The sequence below is a fragment of the Alligator mississippiensis genome, chromosome 7 (genome assembly GCF_030867095.1).
Source record: "Alligator mississippiensis isolate rAllMis1 chromosome 7, rAllMis1, whole genome shotgun sequence".
Taxonomy (NCBI): Eukaryota; Metazoa; Chordata; order Crocodylia; family Alligatoridae; genus Alligator; species Alligator mississippiensis.
In genome coordinates, this window is record NC_081830.1 from 78,933,049 (window position 1) to 78,952,605 (window position 19,557).

General features: G+C 43.1%; 1 long non-coding RNA gene across 1 annotated transcript in view; it reads right to left on the minus strand.

The window, feature by feature from the left end:
• LOC132251449 (uncharacterized) overlaps positions 1–10,077 on the minus strand; it is a 113,201-nt gene extending 103,124 nt beyond the window's left edge. The window contains exon 1 of the long non-coding RNA XR_009463527.1: positions 9,866–10,077. This is a non-coding gene — a long non-coding RNA (uncharacterized LOC132251449). The remainder of the gene's footprint in view (positions 1–9,865) is intronic.
• Between the last annotated feature and the right edge of the window lie 9,480 nt (positions 10,078–19,557).

Below are 19,557 nucleotides of genomic sequence, written 5' to 3' on the forward strand. Positions count from 1 at the left end.
CACAAGCATATTACAAAACTAACAACATCCTACACACATGCCACAGGTGGAAAACAAGGAAGCCCAGGGCCCTGCCAATGCTCTGACCATGCAATAGCAGAGATGTAACATAAATTCAGGAGATGCTAGAAAGAAAACTGTGCCCTATGCTACAGAAGAAAAGCAAAAGCCATCACAGTCTTTGCCAGTCCAGCCTAGTGGAAAAATCACTTCCAGAGTCCAAATTGGTTGACCAAATAAAACAAACAAGGCTTTCTAGCCAGATTCCTGAAAAATTTCTAAGCATTGACAATACATCCAGTCAAAACTCCCATCAGTAGCTGTGGCCCTTATGTCCAGCCTAAAGTGGTCTTGGAAGAGTTTATGACCATTGGTCCTTGTTTTTCCTTGGGGTGCTCTGGTGAACAGACATTCTCCCAGATCCTGATGTACACCCATTACATACTTATAAGCAGCCACCAGGTCCCCCCTGAGCCTGTGCTTTTCCAGGCTAAAGAGTCCCATGGCTCTCAGCCTCTCTTCACAAGGCCTATTCTCTTGCCCTCTGATCATGTGCATGGTTCTCCTCTGGACTCTCTCAAGCTTCTCCACATCCTTCTTGAAATGTGGAGCCCAGAATTGGATGCAGTACTCCAGCTGTGGCCTCACCAAGGCCGTGTACAGCAGGAGGATAACATCCTGAGATTTACTTGAGAAGCATCTATGGATGCAAGCCAAAGTATTGCTTGCTTTGCCAGCTGTGACATCTCATTGGTGGCTCATGTCCATCTTGTGGTCAATCATGACCCCCAAGTCTCTTTCAGCAGTGGTGCTAGCAAGTGTAACACTGCTGAGCCTATAAGCATGCTGCAGGTTTTTTCTCCTGAAAAAACACCTTACAAATGTAAGGTGGAGTACCTTGCATTTTTTGATACTGAACATCATGGAGTTTGTATCCGCCCACTTACTAAGTTTATCCAGGTCAGCCTGGATTACTAGAGTCTGTCCTCCGGTGTGGATGCTATGCCCCAAAATTTAGTGTCATTGGCGAACTTAGCCAGTGTGCTTCTGACACTAATGTCCACATCGTTGATAAAGGTGTTAAAAAGAATCGGTCCAAGGACAGAGCCGGGGGGGGGGGGGGCACTGGTCACGGAATGCCATGATGATTTGCTACCATCTACCACTATTCTCTGGGTCCGACCTCGGAGCCAATTACCCAGCTATCAGACTGTGGTGAAGCCGAGGCCACAGTTGGCCAATTTTTTCCACGAGGAGGCCATGGGACACCAGATCAAAAGCTTTTTTAAAGTCTAGATATATGACGTCAATTTCTTCTCCCTTGCCCAGGTGATATGTCACCTGGTCATAGAAGGAGATGAGATTGGTCAGGCAAGACCTACCCACGACAAACCCATGCTGACTGTCCCTCTGGATGTTGCTTTCAGCCAGCTTATCCAGAAGGGTCACCTTGATAATTTTCTCCAGAATCTTACCAGGGATTGAGGTCAAGCTGATTGCCCTGTAATTCCTGGCATCAACTTTCCACCCTTTCTTGAAGATGGGTACCATACTGGCCTTCTTCCAGTCTTCAGGTACTTTACCTGAGCGCCACGAATTTTTAAATATTTTTGCCAGTGGTTGGGCTATGACACCTGCCAGCTCCTTGAACACCAATGCTGGGTATAAATATGTCCTCACCCTGGCCGTCTTCCCGTGTCTTGCTAGGCAGGGCAGTCCCATTGGACTGATGAAAGACTGATGCAAAGTACCCATTGAGCAGATTGGCCTTTTCCTGAGTGTCGGTTATCAGCTGTCCTGTTTGGTTCGGCAAGGGTCCTATGTTAGCCTTGCTTCTTTTCCAACTCCCTACATATCTGAAATAGGACTGAAAAAGGACTTTTTGTTATCCTTGATGTGGCCAGATGGAACTCAGTTGCAGCCTTGGCTTTCCTGGTCCGCTCCCTGCAGGTACAGACCAGTGCTGAGTACTCCTCCTTGGTGGTACTTCCAGCCTTTCATCTTTTATAAGTCTCTCTTTTGAGGCATAGGAGGTTTTTACGTTTCCTGCTGAGCCAAGGGGGTTGCTGCACTCTTTCGCTACCCTTCCTTCAAGATGGGATGGCCATCCTTGTGCTGTCAGGATCGCTCCCTTGAGGAGCAACCACTCCTCTTGGACTCCTCTTCCTGTCAGGTTGTGATCCCTTAGGGCCTTGACAACGAGCCTCCTAAGCTTGTCAAAGTCAGCTTTCCTGAAGTCAAGGACTTCTGTATTGCTGACTGACTTGCCAGCTTTGTGATGGATAGTAAAGGTGATCAGCTCGCGGTCACTGTCACCCAGCTTTCTATTGATTCTTAGGTCACTGACTAGATCATCCCCTTCTGACCAGTACTAGGTCCAGCAACGCTTTACCTCTCATTGGCCCATAGACTTCTTGGGTCAGGTAGAGCGTATCCTCACATGAGGAAGCTTGGCAACTGATCAGATTTGGCCGAGTGCTCTTCCCATGAGATGTCTGGGTAGTTAAAGTCTCCCATGACAACCATGCACTGAGAGCATGCCACCTCAGCCAGTTCCCTGGTGAATTCCTGGTCTAGCTCTTGTTTCTGGTTAGGAGGTCTGTAGTAGACTTCTACCATAATATCCCCTGTACCACATTCTCCACATATTTTAACCCAGAGAGATTCCAGTTGTCCTTCCTGGGTGCCCATGTGAATTTGCAGGGATGTGTAGCAGTCCTTGACATAGAGAGATACACCCTCACTCCTTTTATCTGCACAATCATGCTTGTACAGGATATAGCCATCTATACCTGTAGCCCAGTCTTCACCAGGCTTTAGAAGAAAGGGGGGGAATCTCAGAAGCTTAAAAAACAAACAAAGGGGGGAAAAAAATCTTTCAGAGCCCTTACAAGTGACCAGCAGAAACTCTGTAGCATAGGATTACCAGACCCCTCTGCACAGAGATTACCTCTCAGCCCCAATTCCAGTTGCACGTGCTCAGTATAATTAGTTTAGCTCATGGACATTACATGATCAAGAGACCCCAAAAATTTTGCAGGTAGAAGGAAGAATACTGCTAGGAAAGCAAAATTGGAAGGCATGGTGTAAATATTGACTAAGACAATTTGGACATATTCAGTCTCATGGTTTGATTCTATAAAACACAGTTGTGGATGTATCAGCCTTAAGCAAAGTTTTTTCGCACACATGTGCGCACACATATTCATGCACATGCTCTTCTTTCCTTTTCAGAGGTTGTATCCCAGGAGCTCCTTGCCCAACTGTCCCCAAAATTAGGACACAACCTTCCCTGTCCTGAGGCACAACACTTTGTCAGCCTTCAAATTGAAAGGGACTCTCAACTTCAGTAGCAGAACTGGTACTGTACTACAAGTTAAAAGGGAAAGGTAGGGAGAAGTGATTATTCCTGCATTTTTATATACATATATCTTCAAGATTTATGTAGCTACATTAAACTGAAAGTTATACACTTAAGTAAATGTCACAGATGAAAACGGGGTGGTGGGGGGAAGTGGAGGGGTAAGAGTTTCACAAGATACCTGCGAGGCCATGGACCTGGGGCCTCAGTCTGCCCAACACAGCCACTCAGCCTAGCCTGCCACCTCCTCAGCTGACCATTAGGGGAGACACAGGTGGTCAGAACTCATTATCTGGGCCTAGCCACCTGCCCACCCCCTGCAGCTGGAGTGGCCAGCCAAGGTCATATAACCCTTTGACCCTTCCTATAAAAAAAACCCTGATCCAGAAGAGATCCAACACAGCTCAACCTTGCACCCAGGCTGCCTTACCTTTGGCTTGTGCCTCTACTGACAGAGTCTTTGGCCACCTGACCCAGATTATCCATGGACTCTGAGTTTGGCCTGATCCTCTGGCTCCCTAACCTGACTCTGGTTTGATCTCCTAGACACCCAACTTGGCAAGCCTTCTGGCCCCATGTTCTGCCCAGCCCTCTGGCTCTATAACTCATTTTCCCAGATGGATCTTCTAGCTTCTGACTTCCTGGTTCCCCTGTAGTTGAACTATGCACGCTTCCCTTAGACCTTGGTTGCTTCTTCCAACACTGGATGATCCCCAGACCTGGCTGCCCTTGACCCAGCATGACAATACCAGACACTTATAGCATGAATAGTGCCTAAAAAAATCTGCTTGAGAGAGCCATCTCATAACTAGAACTATCCCTCTCCTATTGACACAATACATGCAGTGCAGGTCCATCTCACTTTTCTCAATTGCAAAGTTCTAACATTACTGGAGTTCAGCAATGTGTCTTTGTGATTGGCTGCCTGGATACTGTTAGCTTGGCAGAAGTGGAGTCAAAAGTAATAACAACCTGCAAAGAAGTTCACAATTTATTGTAGAAGTCACTGACCTCAAAACTCTTCTGAACAAAATGGCAAAGCTGGGAACAAAAGACATTTTTCAGGCTGCCATTATCTCAGATTAAACATAGCAGAGGCGGTGCAGCATGAACAATGCAAGTCTCAAACACAGATAATCAGCAAGTACCCATGCAACAGGATTACCAAGGCAACAGGCAATGTTAGAATACTGGTGGTGTTTTTTAAATACAGTAGGTTTCTGAAGTGAGGAATCCTAGGTAGACGGACAAATGAGAACAAAATGAATGGCTTACAATTGGAAGAAAGAAAAATTGATTTGGATAACAAGATACAGGGATGAACAATATAATTAAATGCACAAGTGTATCATTAAGTGTCAGAAGATTTCAGATTCCTAAATAAAATGCATGTCTCCTAGGTTGCAATTCCATATAATTATTTTCAAAAGACCTTAACCTTTGGATGATGAGTAATGAGTACACTCTGCTCTAGAGTCACTTCAGTTAACAGCCAGAGGCGAGTTAAATTGTTTGGCACTATACCTACCTGCTCTATGACCAGACTGATCCAAGTATGAGAAGCAGTGGACAACAGAAAGAGACGCTACGAAAATATGGGAACAAAGGCAACAGGGTAGGCTGAGAGGAGTTAGATCAGAGAGAAGTAGTAAATGCAGAAGCCAGAAGAACATAAGTTTGGAATCAAGAGAAACAGGTCATGAGAGAGTTGGGTCTGAAGCTACAGGTAAATGAAGGGGAAAAGATGACAGATGACATTAAAAATTAGCAACAGACAGTCTTGAATATGGTTGGATGGAAGGCTTAAAGAACCTAAATACTTTAGAGGTTTACATTGAATACTTATCTAAAGTCTCTGAAACTTCATTTGAGTCTAGAACAATCTGTCATTGGAATTCCAGGGCTGTTTCCCAATCCCGCCCCTCATCAGATTCAGAAATGCCTCAAAATGAGCAGCTCACATTGTCTGGTTCTGACACTGGATGGAGCCAATTATGAGTAGTGGGTGAAAGCTTGAAATAGCACCTTTATACCAGTCATTTCAAAGGTGCAACAACAAAGGAATGTACAAGGATCTTGGGGTTTGGCCGTAGGCAAAACTCCCAGCACCGCATATAGGACTAATTAAGGACCCATCATTTTAAGTTATACAATTTGTCTTCTGCTCTCTCACATCTATAGCTATTCATTAAAAATACTGTAAGATGGTAGCCAAAATCTCAGCATCATCTTTTATTTTTTAAAAAATGTTGTGTTTGATTTTGTACAAGATGAGATTTCTCCCATACTCAGGACCACTCAAGTCCACAGATGTCTATTTGAATCAGTTTTGAGTAAGGGGCCAGTAAAAATATATCCAGGTGTAGGCAGCATAGCAGTAAACTAGTCATTGACAGGTGGTATCTTGTCTACAAAAGAGCTACTGAAATGTATGGCTGAATGTGTCTGGTTTAGAGAAAATAAGAAGCTATTTTGTCTCAAGTTGAAGACTTGAAGATTTTGTCTCATCTCTAATTAGCAATGTTGATGTACCTTTTGGGGCACCTTTGGATGCAAAAGAAAATGCAACTCTGAGCAGGTGTTTAAACTTCTATAGTTCCCTTTATTTGATTAAATGGTCAGTGCACTATTATTAAAGAGTGAGATGAAGGAGTAGATCTTCGCCTTCATGTAAAGAGCAGACAACTTGATGAATTAGAGGGTAGAAAACTAAGGAATCTTAAAAGCTTCATTTTATTTTTCAAGGGAGCAAGGAGGCAGCCATGGGGGAAGTGAGCTTCAGACATCCATCACAATGTTTCCTGGTGTTATTCCTGGAATAGTAGAATATTCTGCTCCCACCTTTTGCTCAGGGCTGTGCCTAAGGTTACAACTGAACTATTAAAATTAACATTTTGGGGATAGAAGTATTCTCTAGGAAAGTTTAATTAGAATGATGCCTACATCTTTGGCTTTTGTGCCCACAGAGAAGAAGGAAAAGCTGTGCATGTGTTCTGGCACTGAATAGGTGATACCTTCTGTGCGCGGAGGCAATGGAAGCACAGCATTCTTCTGCGCTCCACAGTCTCCTATAGCTCCAGGGCCATGACTAGGTGGCAAGAGATTGACACCTTCCTTGGCCTCTCTAGCTGCGGGGTTCCAAATTCTACCACAGTAAAACATGTAGGTAAGCAGGACCTTCCACAACTCCATTTTGAAAGACAAAATTAAACGAAGCAAACTTAAGAACTAATGTCTTTACGAATTAAAATAAACTGTGGGGTTTTGTTCTATGATAAAATTTACCACAGTATTCATCTCTGGAATGGCAGCAAATATGGCTAGTTCCTAAACCAGCTGAGAACTTATTAACTGTCAGAGCATTTAACAGACATATTTAATACATTTTATAGACTGCAATTGCTGATAAGTGCTCTTGGAATAAAGTACTCTGAGAGACCTAATGTGAATCTGGTAACGTCTGTCACACATCATGGAAAGTGAAATATTAAGAAACCAATCATATTTTAATCTAGAAGCATGAAACATTTGTAGTGTATGTTCCAAAAAATGTTCCTTTCCTCGGTTTCTGTTAAATGCTTCTTATTGCCTACACTACAACAAAGGAAGTCTTGTATTGTTTTTATGGCAGGACAAGAGTGACTTTTCCTCTCTTCACAATTACATAACTTTTCAAAGTTTGATTTCTCCTGAGCTCTACCCCTTTTCAAAGTTTTGCTGCTTAGTGGATTGTGACAGCATAGTGGATTGCTTAGTGGGTTGTGACTCACGTGGCGGTATGAAGCCAGCTCTCTTTATTATTATTTACAGGGTATCCACTCCAATTAGATGGGCATTTTATCCAAAACAAATGCAAATACTAACTTCTGCTGTGGGGTACCATTTCCACTATGACTGTACTGGAGAGAAGGAAACCTTCCAACATGTGAGGTATGTGTTATGAAGAGAGAAATGCTTCATGCAACAGACACTGGTGACATGAAAAGCTAGTATGAAGAAAGCTTTTACCAGGGGATTCTTTAAACAGGAAGAATTGTAATGAAGAGCACATTATAGGATTTGCATCCAGAGACATCAGGCATGTCACATTGGGCATCTTTACATGCGCTCCAGGATTTGGGTGGGGAGGAGGGGTGCGCTTTAATTAAAGTGGCTCTTGGGAATCACTCTAATTAAAGTGCCCACAGTGTCTTGTGTATTCAGCATCCTGCACTTCAAAATGGTGCCAGGGCTCTTTAACTAAGGCTCATTTGACAAGCTTTTCTTAAAAGTGCTCCCACTCCATTTTGAAGCATGGGCATGCTGAATACATATAATGTTGAGGCTGCTGGAACATGCTCATTAGCACACTCCAGCAGATTCGATTAATCAACTCAATTAATTGAGTCTGCTCCGATGACTGCTAATTAGCACATGTCAGAGCAGGTGTTGCGCACATGTGTAGGTATCCATTAAGCCAAATGAAATACACAAGAAGTTTTTTCAAAAAGAAACCCAGAGGGATCCCTCATCCAGCTACCTATCAAGGAACCCCCTCTGTAGAGGTCCCCCTCTTCCACCTTTCTACTTGTCACTCAGTACTCAATAGAAGAGAATGACTATAACGAGGCTTATTCCACACAGTTTTCTGAGACAGCATCATACATTTTTTTGGAAGTGCCAGCAGCCTCGCCACAAAGTCAGAAAATAAGTGGCCAACTGAAAATGACCTTCAGCATCCCAAAGGCTGTCCCCTTGCTTTACATCTTAACCCAAAATTGTGGGGGGAAGAGGACAGGCCTTGAGCATGGGCAACAGTTAATAATTCCTGCAAATCTTTAGAAAGGGTTGGAAGCCATTCCAAAATCTAAGTATTCTTACAAAACTTACCTTTAAACAGTTCCCTCCTTTTTCTTACCAAGACAGCTCCAGCTAAAGTAGTAGAATGGCTAAATGTTTGATAGACTTCACAGGTTTGTGTTAAAGAAATAAGAAAGATATGACCAAACACCAACGTGAGAGCAAGCCGTGCTCATAACATGGGGACGAGGAGTGATGGGCGCGGTTAGCAGCGTTCCCGCTCGTGCTGATTGGCAGGGGGCGGGCAGACGCTGCCCGGTTAAAAGGGGAGCGCGCCAAAACAACGGGGGGGACCCGCGTAATATCGGAGAGGACTGACCACCCTCGCCGGAGGTCCTGTGTCCGCGAAAACCTGGACGGTCCCATCACGATTTAGTATACCACCCGAGTATGCTCAAGAGCTCCCGAGGAATCGGCGAACTAGATTCCTGACACAGCTGTACAAGATTGTTGCCTGAATAGTGAGTAAAAGCGATTTTCTTATCTCACTGCCTCCCCGGTGTGTTTCTGTCGATGGAGGGAAAGACAGAAGAAAGAGGAAAGGCCCAAACCCTTTTGTCCCCAACCTACTCGAATAGATTGGGCTCAAACACCCATAGTTAGGTTGCACAAGGTTCAGAAGGAAGATTTCAGGTAATGTGGTAGCAACCCATTTAGGGTTTTATATGCAGTTAAACACTCAACACTCATTATGGAAACCAAAAGACAGCCAATGGTCTTCCCAGAGCATTAGTGTCATGTTCTCCTGGGTCTTTACTGGCTCACTTTTTTTACACTACTTGACTGTGCTGCTTGTTTGTGCAACCACGTATATTTAAGGTACAGCTCCATATGGTCATCTAATCTTGTAATAAAACCACCATAATCCTTGCAAGATCCTTCTCTAAAAGAAATGTTTAATTTCATATCTATAGAGAACTGAAATAAACAACAAGACTTACATCATACTTGAGAAATTTGAAAGCTAGGTGACTCCTTTAAAACAACAATAACCACCTGTCCCAGGAGCATAAGCTCAGGGGGAATGCAACCCCAGAGAAAAACCTCAAAAATAAAGATTACTTACCCACTTCAGGGCTCTAGAATCATGAGGAGGGATGCCAACAAGAGAAACCCATGTGGTTTGTCAGCCATGCCTATATACAGCTGGGGCCAGCAGGTGACGTCACGGACAATCACCAACTGGCCAAGATAAAAGGTGGCACCAGCTGGGAGCCAAGGAGAGCAGGAGAGGCAGCAGAGGCTATGGATGCTCTCCCCGCCAGTGGCGGTCACCGCCAGCACCATGAGAGAAACACCGAGTGGGCAGGGAAGTCTGGGAACCAATGGCTGCTGAAGAACCTCACACCAGACACAGGCAACACCAGCATGTGGGGAGGAACCCCATTCCAGGAAGAACGGAGAGAAGAAGTTGGGATCAGAGAGCACTCCACACCCCGGGCATGCGCTGACCGGGTCTGAAAGAATAACTAGCCTTAAGGCAGAAATAAAGGAAGCTTTCAAGCAGGACAGAGAGTGATACAGCATTGGGGGATGCAGATAGGCAGAAGCTCTAGAGTAGAGCCAGTTTAGTGAGGCAGTCCAGCCTTATCTTTAGTTATTCTCCCATACCTGCATTTTCTTTTCTTTCTTTTCTGTGTGGGTCTCCCTTTATTTCATACTAACCTGTGCCTACTCCTCAGTTGTCTTTGGGTTTTGTCTTTCTTTATACTTCTTATTGGGTCGATGACTCTGCATTGTGGGGTTCAGACAGCAGCCAGATATCAAGGACCTCTCACAAGAAGCAGTAGACATCTGGAAGGAAGCAAGAGTGACCCATAGGAGAGGGAAAGATCCAACAACTTGTAGTTCCTCGGGAGAAGGAGAAGATGACACAGTAGCGGGGAATATGCAGTCACCACGACTGGAGGGTGGCCGCATTAAAAATCAGGTGGCCCATTGGAGGTTGGTGTAAGGAAGGGTTGTTGGGGAGGTGGAGCCCCATGAAAATCCGCCGGGAGGAGTGAGTGACTCCGAGGGACCTACGAAGAAGACCCCTCCACTGAAAACGCATTCAAAGTCATGTCAGATGAGTTTAGGGGCCTTCTCCAGGGTGATCAAGGTCTCTCTTAGTGGCCACACAAACCCACACCACACCCACCACCAGGCTAAGGCAGCGCATGAACGGGTATTCAAAGCAAGGTGGGCACCACCTATCTTGAGTTCTTATGCACTGCCTAGATCCACTGCACCTGCACATGCAAATTTTTCCTTCAAGGATTTTACAAAGAATTAGATCCTCTTAGAAGAGTACTGACTTGTGGAAGCAGGTTCTTGGAGTTTCTTCTACACTTGGGAGGAGTGTTGAAGGCAAGAACCTTGAAGTCTGGTATGCCATTGTCATGATCATCTATTCAGTCTTAACATGAAAGTAAAATAAATGAGATATAAGGACTTTACCTTAAAATCAAGCACAGTGCTCCCTTTAGCATCAATTGGGCCAGGATTCCCCAGTGAAAAAAGAAATTCACTTGAATGTTAAGAAAACACAGAAAGGATACTGATACCAATTAAACTAAACTAGGACATTTATATTATTTTAATATTACATGTTCAAGCTATTTTACCTGGAAAGGAGTAATCACTTGTTAAACATCTGTGGGATAAATACAAATCATTGTCAATTTTTATAAATGTGAGGTCCTTTTCTATAACAAGTCTGACCTCCTCAGAAAGGTCAAGGAGCCCTGGAAAATTACTACTACTTACTTTGTGAAACAGAAGTTGTTACAGGGTATTTCTTGATTGCATGTATCTTTTGTTGTTATCATATATATAAATACAATAAATCTCTTCTCTATTCAAGGTGCTGAAATTTAAAAAAAAAAGAAAGAAAACTACAAAACCAGTTTGCTGTCCATCTCTTGAAAGGAATTCATGACCTATAGGTTCTTCAAAGACGTTTTTCCTCAAAGGAGATGCTTCCTTTAGTTATTTGTTTAAATTAACAGAAACAGAAAGGGGCTAGAAGTATTGAAGAAAACCTCAGATCATAATATTAGGCGTGTCATAGGAATGTCATAAATTTGTAACCCATCTACTTTCATTATGCATTATGTCACGAAAAAATGAGTTATCCAGAAATATTTAGTATTCTCTCTTTATAAAACATTCTTATTCCTGTTACAAGAGTTGTAACAAAAAATGGACAAAATATTAGAGCTGTGTGATGCTTCAGTAGCTGATTTGATTTGGCAGAGATTTGGCCCAATTCAGAGGCCAAATTTCCGAATCAAATCTGGAGACCCTTTAATCTCCCCAAATTGAATCAGAACCCTCCAAATCCATTTGGAGAGATTTGGAAAGATTCAGCGATTTGGACATAGACACAGCTTTAAATGTTTTTTCTACATACCTCAAGGTATCAGGTGGCTTGTGAATGCTGCGATACTGGGGCAGATGGAACACCCCACAGGAGCACGGGGAGGTCCCCAGTGCGCTTGGCAGCAGACCTGAAAGTGGACCAGAAGCATTTCCGGTTCATTTCCATGTCCACCGGGGAGAATGCAAGGGGCCCCCTGTGCTCCCTTGGCTCAGCCACTGGTGCCTCCTGGGTCTGGGGGATACCCAGGGTCCCCTTATGACCGACCACCAAGCTAGGAAGCTTTGGGGGGCCCCTCACATGCTCCCCGAGGGAGCCAGAAGTGGGCCAAAGGTAATTCCAGTCTACTTCCGGGTTCACCGCCAAGCACGTGGGGGCCGCCCTGCACTCCTGTAGGACTTTCCATCTGCTCTGGCATCGCAAAATTCATGAGCCATGCCTCATACCTCGAGGTATGTAGAAAAAACATTTAAAGCTCTGTTTATGTCTGAATCACTGATTCACCGAATCAGCACTGAATCTTCAGATTCTGATTCGGCCAAATCAAATCAGGGACAGTGATCCAAATCAACAAATCGAATCACTGTCTCTGATTTGGACTGAATCCAAATCCAAATCAAATAGGGCCCCTACAAAATATATCTGTCCTCTTGAGGAAAAAATACACTGAATCATTTTACTCTCATGACAATCTTAACCTGCTTATTTCTTAGCTAAAAAATAGGTTTTAGAGGATGCAGTATGCATGCACAACTTCAGTCAATCCCCAGATTATAACTCCAATGGCATAGAGTGACTGGGTATGAATCAAGGTTCTAGGACAATAGACCTCAAACCTGACAGACCTATTCATGATCTCAGCCATATGCATATGCTTGAGTATCTTTCTGAATTGTGGCTGAAGATCCCAGTACTGCTGCCCTCCTTCAGGTTAGAGCAGGTTGATTTTTTTTTCTTTCCCCATAGGAAAAGAATTTTCACTGGAAAACACGATGTCATCAGAACCAAAATATTCTACAGAGAAAAGTAGCAGTTTCTAAGACTTTGATTTTCAAGGTGGGCGACTTGAAACAAAAGACATTGTTTCAAAACTTTAATTTGAAATGAAAAGTATACCTTCAAAGTAGCAAAGTTTGATTTTGTCAACTTTTTTGTTTTGACATCGCCGAGTCAAAATGTTTGAATTTTTTAAAATTATTATTCCATGAACTTCTTCAGCATTTAGACTTCCCGTTCTGATTGGGACAGAAGACTGATTTCAAACTGTCACAGTTTCTCAGGGGAGAAAATTCCATTTTCTAAAGAGCTCTGCTACAAGGCAGATTGAGGTCTTCAGGAGTCTGCAGGATTTTGATATAAATTTGCAGACACTGAAAAACAGCTGTTGTTTGAGTAAGAACAAACAAAAACCATGGGCTGTATGATGTATGCTCCTTGCAAACGGAGACGGGAGACAGAATAGCGGTTCTCTGCATGACGTGACAGCAACTACATTTCATTTAGATAAATGCTCCTTCAATAACATGCATCTTTCTGGGCAGATAAGGATATGGGATTCGCCTGCAGGAACACCTGGTCAGTGATCAGCCAATAGCTATCCACTAATCTATGCCTAAATAAACATAAACTACTTCAATTTAGAGTGCCTTATTTTACCATTGCCCTTTCTTTCTAGGTTCTTATCAGAAATCCATAATAGATATGAGCCTATAAACTAGATAAACACTGCTGTTGCCATGAATAAATAGGGAAGTATTGTAGGATTTCAGGTAAATCTGTTAATTTAAGATCCCTCTAAAAAGCAGACTTTAAAAAATGATGTTTTCTATATGAGGCAGGGTAGAGATGAACCTTACAGACCAACTAAATCAAAGATGCATCTCTACCCTGCCTTCCGCCAGACTTCAGACCAACTTGGCTTATTACTACTCTGTATGGTGACCGTCAATACTTCAGGGTTTTATGAAAGGTCAAATCCAGGCTCTTGCAACAGCATTTCAGTATATTGATTTTTTAGAAGTTTTTTTTAAATGTGTTTCACAGCATCACAATACAATTGCTGCATGCAAATGGTATGGCATCTCTGCCATTTCAGAGATCTCGACCATCATTTTTTAAAGGGCAGTTCTGGGCTTGCCCCTCAGCTGATGTAAAGCAGCATAGCTCTATTATTTTTAATGGAGTTGCTCAGGTTTATGCCAGCTCAAGGCACAATCTTTATAAATACAGTAAAAGCTCTGTTATCCAGCATCCCCTGGGAATGGGGGATGCCGGATAACAAAATATGCCAGTTAATTGAGCAGCCCGAACAGGCGTCCTTGCCTGTTCAGGCTGCTGCTTCTCCCGCCGCATCCGGGGCATTGCTGCCCTTCCCGCGGCATCTCCAACCCTCCCACGGGCTCTGTGGGCCCTGCAGGACAGGAGGCGGTCCCCACACAGCCTGTTATGCCCCCGGGCTGTGGGGGCTCAGCAATGCAGGCTGCTTTGCCCCGGGCCATGGGGGCTCAGAGAAACTGGAAGTGCCATGGTGAGCACTTCTGGTTTCACTTTACCTTGCAAGCCGGCATGCTGGTTAACAGAGCATGCTGGCTTGTAAGATACCGGTTACTGGAGCTTTTACTGTATTTTTTTTCAGGAAAGAAAATCTTCCACTCCCTACACAAGTGTATGCTGTTGTATTTAAAGCAGTAGTTTCTTTTTCTGAAGGCATGACTGTCCTAAAGTTTTGGATTTTTTTAATGGTAAATTTGGAGTATTTATCAAAAATATATATGCTAGTTTGTTTACTGGGGAGCATTTAACTAAGAGTTAGCATCTATTAGGCCTGTGCGAAGTGGCTATGTGCGAAGCAGCTAGTATTTGCTTCAGATTCAGATTCGGCCAATTCAGGAGACAGTGATTCAATTCGGTGATTTGAATCAGTGTCCCAAATCAATTCACCCAAATCCGATTCACAGATTCGGCCACTGCTGAATTGGGTGACTCTCCGAATCAGCCACATCCCCTGCCTGCTCTCCATGGCTGCTTCACCTGCTCTCCCAGGTCATAGATTCATAGATGCTAGTGTCGGAAGGGACCTCAATAGATCATCGAGTCCAACCCCCTGCCTGGGCAGAAAAGAGTGCTGGGTCAGATGACCCCAGCCAGATGCCTATCCAGCTTCTCTTGAAGACCCCCAAGGTAGAGGAAAGCACCACTTCCCTTGGAAGCCCGTTCCAAATTTTGGCCACCCTTATCATGAAGAAGTCTTTCCTGATATCTAGCCTACATCTGGTCTCTGTCAGTTTGTGACCATTGTTCCTTGTTACCCCAAGAGGCGTCCTGGTGAACAGAGCATCTCCAATCCCTTGCTGCATCCCCCTAATGAATTTGTAGGCAGTCATAAGATCACCTCTCAGCCTTTTCTTGTGGAGGCTGAAGAGGTCCAGGTCCCTCAGTCTCTCCTCACAGGGCTTGTCTTGTAAGCCCCTAACCATACGGGTGGCTTTCCTCTGGACCCTCTCGAGTCTATCAACATCCTTCTTGAAGTACAGCATCCAAAACTGGATGCAGTACTCCAACTGCAGTCTGACCAATGCCACATAGAGGGGAAGTATCACCTCCTTGGATCTATTTGTCATGCATCTGCTGATACATGATAAAGCGTGGTGAGCTTTGCTCATGATTTCATCACACTGATGACTCATGTTCATTGTGGAGTCCACTATGACTCCAAGATCCCGCTCTGCTTCTGTGCTGCTGAGAGGGTCGCTTCCCAGCCAGTAGGTGTGCTGGATATTTTTGTGCCCTAGGTGCAGCACTCTGCACTCGTCCTTGTTGTACTGCATCCTATTGTGTGCTCCCCACTTTTCTAACCTGTCCATTTCTGCCTGCAATCATTCCCTACCCTCCACAGTCTGCACTTCACCCCACAACTTACCCCACTACTTACCAACATGGAGTCTGGGTCCAGCTCTCTGTGGAAGTGAGTGGGGACTGTCCAAATCACCAAGCTCTCTGAATCTTTTTTGAATCAATTTGGAGAGCTTCAAATCAATTCAGACCTTTTAACTGGTCTGTTGATTTGATTCAGATTTGGAGATTCAGCCACCGAATTGGGCCGAATCTCCTCCAAATTGAATCAGCACCCAAAGTTTCGCAAAGCCCTACCATCTATGCTTTCAGTACAGTGCTGCCCACTGTTGGAGAGGACAGCTGCCAGAGACGCAACAAGGTCAAGTGATGGCCTCAAAGGTCACTTAGCGAGTGACTCTCGAATTTCAGGGAGAATCAAAGTTAGACCCCAGCACTGCTTCACACTGGAATCCTTTGCACTGTTCACACCAGACAACACAATGTCCCCATTTACCTTTTTACTTTTGAATGTAGTTAGGAAATTTAAGCAAATGGATAGCCATTCCTAACAGGGCTCCTGAATTACATGCAAAATAGCTTGTCTGAATATCTTATTTCCCTGCATCCACTTTCTGTTTGAAGAGCCAGCTCACCCAGCCGGCCTAAATGACAGCAGAGAGCAAAGCAGATTTCACATAATTCCGTAGTGAAAATAAGGCCAGAAAATCTAGGGGGTTAACATCTGTTACAGATGCCTGCAGGTCTTTTTGGCCTCAACAGAAGAGTCCAATTGCTTTATATTTCTCCATTGCACAGGGTTGTGTAAGGTTATACCAAACCATGTGGCATAATGCAGCCTAGTGAGAAACACACATAAAAGGAATAGTACACCTAGATCTCCCTGCAAAAGCAGCATGTTGCTGAAGGCTGTACATGTGAGAAATAAGTATTTCCAAACTACCACTGTCATTAAGCAGACTAAGATTCAACTCCTATCCAGCACTTCAATCAGGGCTGGGTTATGCCCCAAGAGAGTAGATTTTAGTAGTGGGATATTTACAGCTGTGATCTAACTCAACAACTCAAGGGTTGGGGGGAGCAGAGGGGCTAGAAATCACTAAGCGGTAATGCTTTCCTGGTTTGTATATCAAGGTCTGATCCAGCTCCTGTTCAGTCAAAAGAAATGTTTTCATTGAGCTCAATGGGAGAAAAAGCAAGTCCCAGATACGTGTTTAAAGAAACACTTGACTGACATATTCCGAAGCACCAGCGCTTTTGAACAGCTCACAGCAAGTGTGGGCGATCATTAAGGCCCACTGACCTTGTCTGCAAGCAGCTGTCACCACCACAAAAGCCCACCAGTTTTCCAGCACCTTTAGCAAATAGCACATAAAACCCCATTTTCAAATGTCCCTTTCGGTAATGTTTTTATCAATGGATTTTGATCTAAATTTAGAAATCAGAAATATTTACCAAAAAAAAAAAAAAAATGTTGTTTAAATTCATCTATCTAAAAAGGACTCTGTTATGTCCATTTTACTAATTCTTTCATCATGAACCTTTAAAAATGATTGTACTAATGTAGTATTAATGTAGCAGAATTTCCCAGAAAGATGTAATTAAATATACAAAATAGGGATCAGAGGCCACATTGATGCAAGATGTTTATTGCGCAGTAGCGCGTTAGTACTGCGCAGTAGCGTCGCCAGGAATGAACTGTGATACAACGCTACTGAATGGTAGTAATGAGCTACTGCGTAGCAGTAATGAGCTACTGCACAGCCAGCATCACCAGGAAGCCGTGTGGGGATGCTACTGCGCAGTAATGCTGGTTACTGCACAGTCTTTTCGTATTTAGGTATACTTGGGTAAGTACTAAATGACTGCACAGTAACAACTACACAATTAGCGTCTCATGTTGACGTGGCCAGTATGACACCTGACCATCTAACAACTCCACGAGAGGGCATTTGAGGGAGAAGAGGCAAAGATATGAAACTGTGGAACTAATTCAGGTTTCCCACTGGTGTGCACATGTAAATCTATGGACTTCAGTTAGAATATTCCTCCCTCCATTAGAAATGTCTTGTAATTTGCAAATAGCAAAGAAAGCGCTGAAAGACATCAAGCTAAGTACAGTTGTTAACAACCCACAGACTCTAGAAAGACTTTTTAAAAGATATGCTTCAGTTCAACCAGGAATGATGGGCTGGGTATCGGTGCAGGAATTACTGGATGAAATTCTATGACTTCTCTGATGCAGGAGGTCAGACAAAAGATGATAATCATCCCTCTAGCCTAAAAATCTATGAATATAAAATAGGTAAAAATCTACCAAGAAGGTCGGTGGAATGATAGGTTGGCTGGTTTTTTTAATCAGCATTTTGTTTTACTGTGAATTATAAAGACTCCATATTTTAAAAGGTAAACTTTTTGTTTTCTATATTAGAGATGTCAGATCCACAAGTTTTCTGGAGGATTTTGGCAAGGTGTCTGGAGGACCTGAATAATGATGCCACCCAGAGTTGTAAACTAAGCTTCAGCTTTCCATCTCCAAAATACAATTAACTAGGAAGAAGTTGTGAAGGAGAACCTGATATTTAGACTTATCTACACTGCCCACCATGCTCAACCTACAAGTACTACTGCAAAGTATATCCTGCCCATTTGCTTCTACCTTGTGTGTGCCCCATTCCAGAGGTGAGGCAAAGTAGTCACCTTTGAGCCATTGGGAGTGTGCACCAATAAACATGCCCTGGACACCCACCCTCGGACAGGTCCATTGTTCATTTCCAGGACTTAGCAAACATGGACCAGGAGCGGGTGTGTAGACTTGGCTACAGTCTTAGACTCAGCACAGAGGTGCTGTAGCCAAGCTGCAGTGTAAAAGCAAGCAACACCCAATAGGTTGAAAAAATAATTAAACTTTGAATGATTATTCTAGTCATTGTCTACACCTGCACGTTGTAATGAAATACAATTTCTCCTATGCAGTCATTTTTTCGGGGGAGAGGCAGCATAGGGGTAGGATGGGAAGTCAAACAGATCAACTCAGTTGTTGTATATTTGATTGTGCTGAATAACCAGTTATTTGTTTCCAGCAGGTTATCCAGGCAGCTTATTTACTGTAATACATCCTTGTCTCTAATATGTAATATATTAGGATGAAAAGTGCATTTCATAATATACTTGATTAAGGATTCAGTCCATTTTTGCAGCCTATTGCCAGTAAGATTAAATATTCAGTGGCATGATTTCCAGGCAATATATTTTTCACAATATGACTTACGGCTCATCAGCCACAAAAGCTTAATAATCAGAGATAACCTCCATATTTGCAATAGTAAGATGTTCCCATTTACTGCCTTCAATTCAGGAAATGGCACGGGTTAAAGAGACACTAATGCACTGCATTTTAACAGCAATAGAGATAAAGTGCCTGGTTCTCCTATCTTACAGTTCTAATTTGGAAATAATTCCACTGACTTACGTGAAACTACACCCAGGGAAAAGAGATGTAATTCGCATGGGAAAATCAAGCCCGATATGTATATAAAATGTGCAAAGATAATGCAAACGTTTCTGTTTTGTATTAAAGAGAACATCTGGAAAAATACTGTAAAGCATAAGCAGCAGTACATTGAGAAATTAATCAGCAACAAAAGAGATTTTAGATTATACCCAAGATCATTAATAACATACCATGTACCTATTAACAACACGAAGTACTAAGTGTGCACTTTAGGAGCTGAATGCATGTATTCTCTTTTTTTAGTTCGGCTATTACTTTTTTATAACATAGCACCTCTCTAGAAGCAACTTTCCTTCTTCTGTATCAAACCACGGAGTTGTTAAAGAAGACAGAAGTATGTCTAACACTAAGAATAGAGTAATGGGAATCAGGAGAATGGTGCTGTTTAACAATCACCAACCTACTCTGATTTCCCAACTAGACACTTACAACAGCTTTGCTTGCCTGTCTGTAAAATAAGGATAATACTACCTCGTTTGCAAGTCACTTTTAGAGGCTTGGGATTAAAGGAAATACAATATGCCTGGGGAAAGTAATACTAGTATCATATGGAATTAAATTCCAGAAGAGACATTTGATGGAAACTTTTTCTTGAACAAATAAGTTAATTTTCTGCATACTGTTATTCTC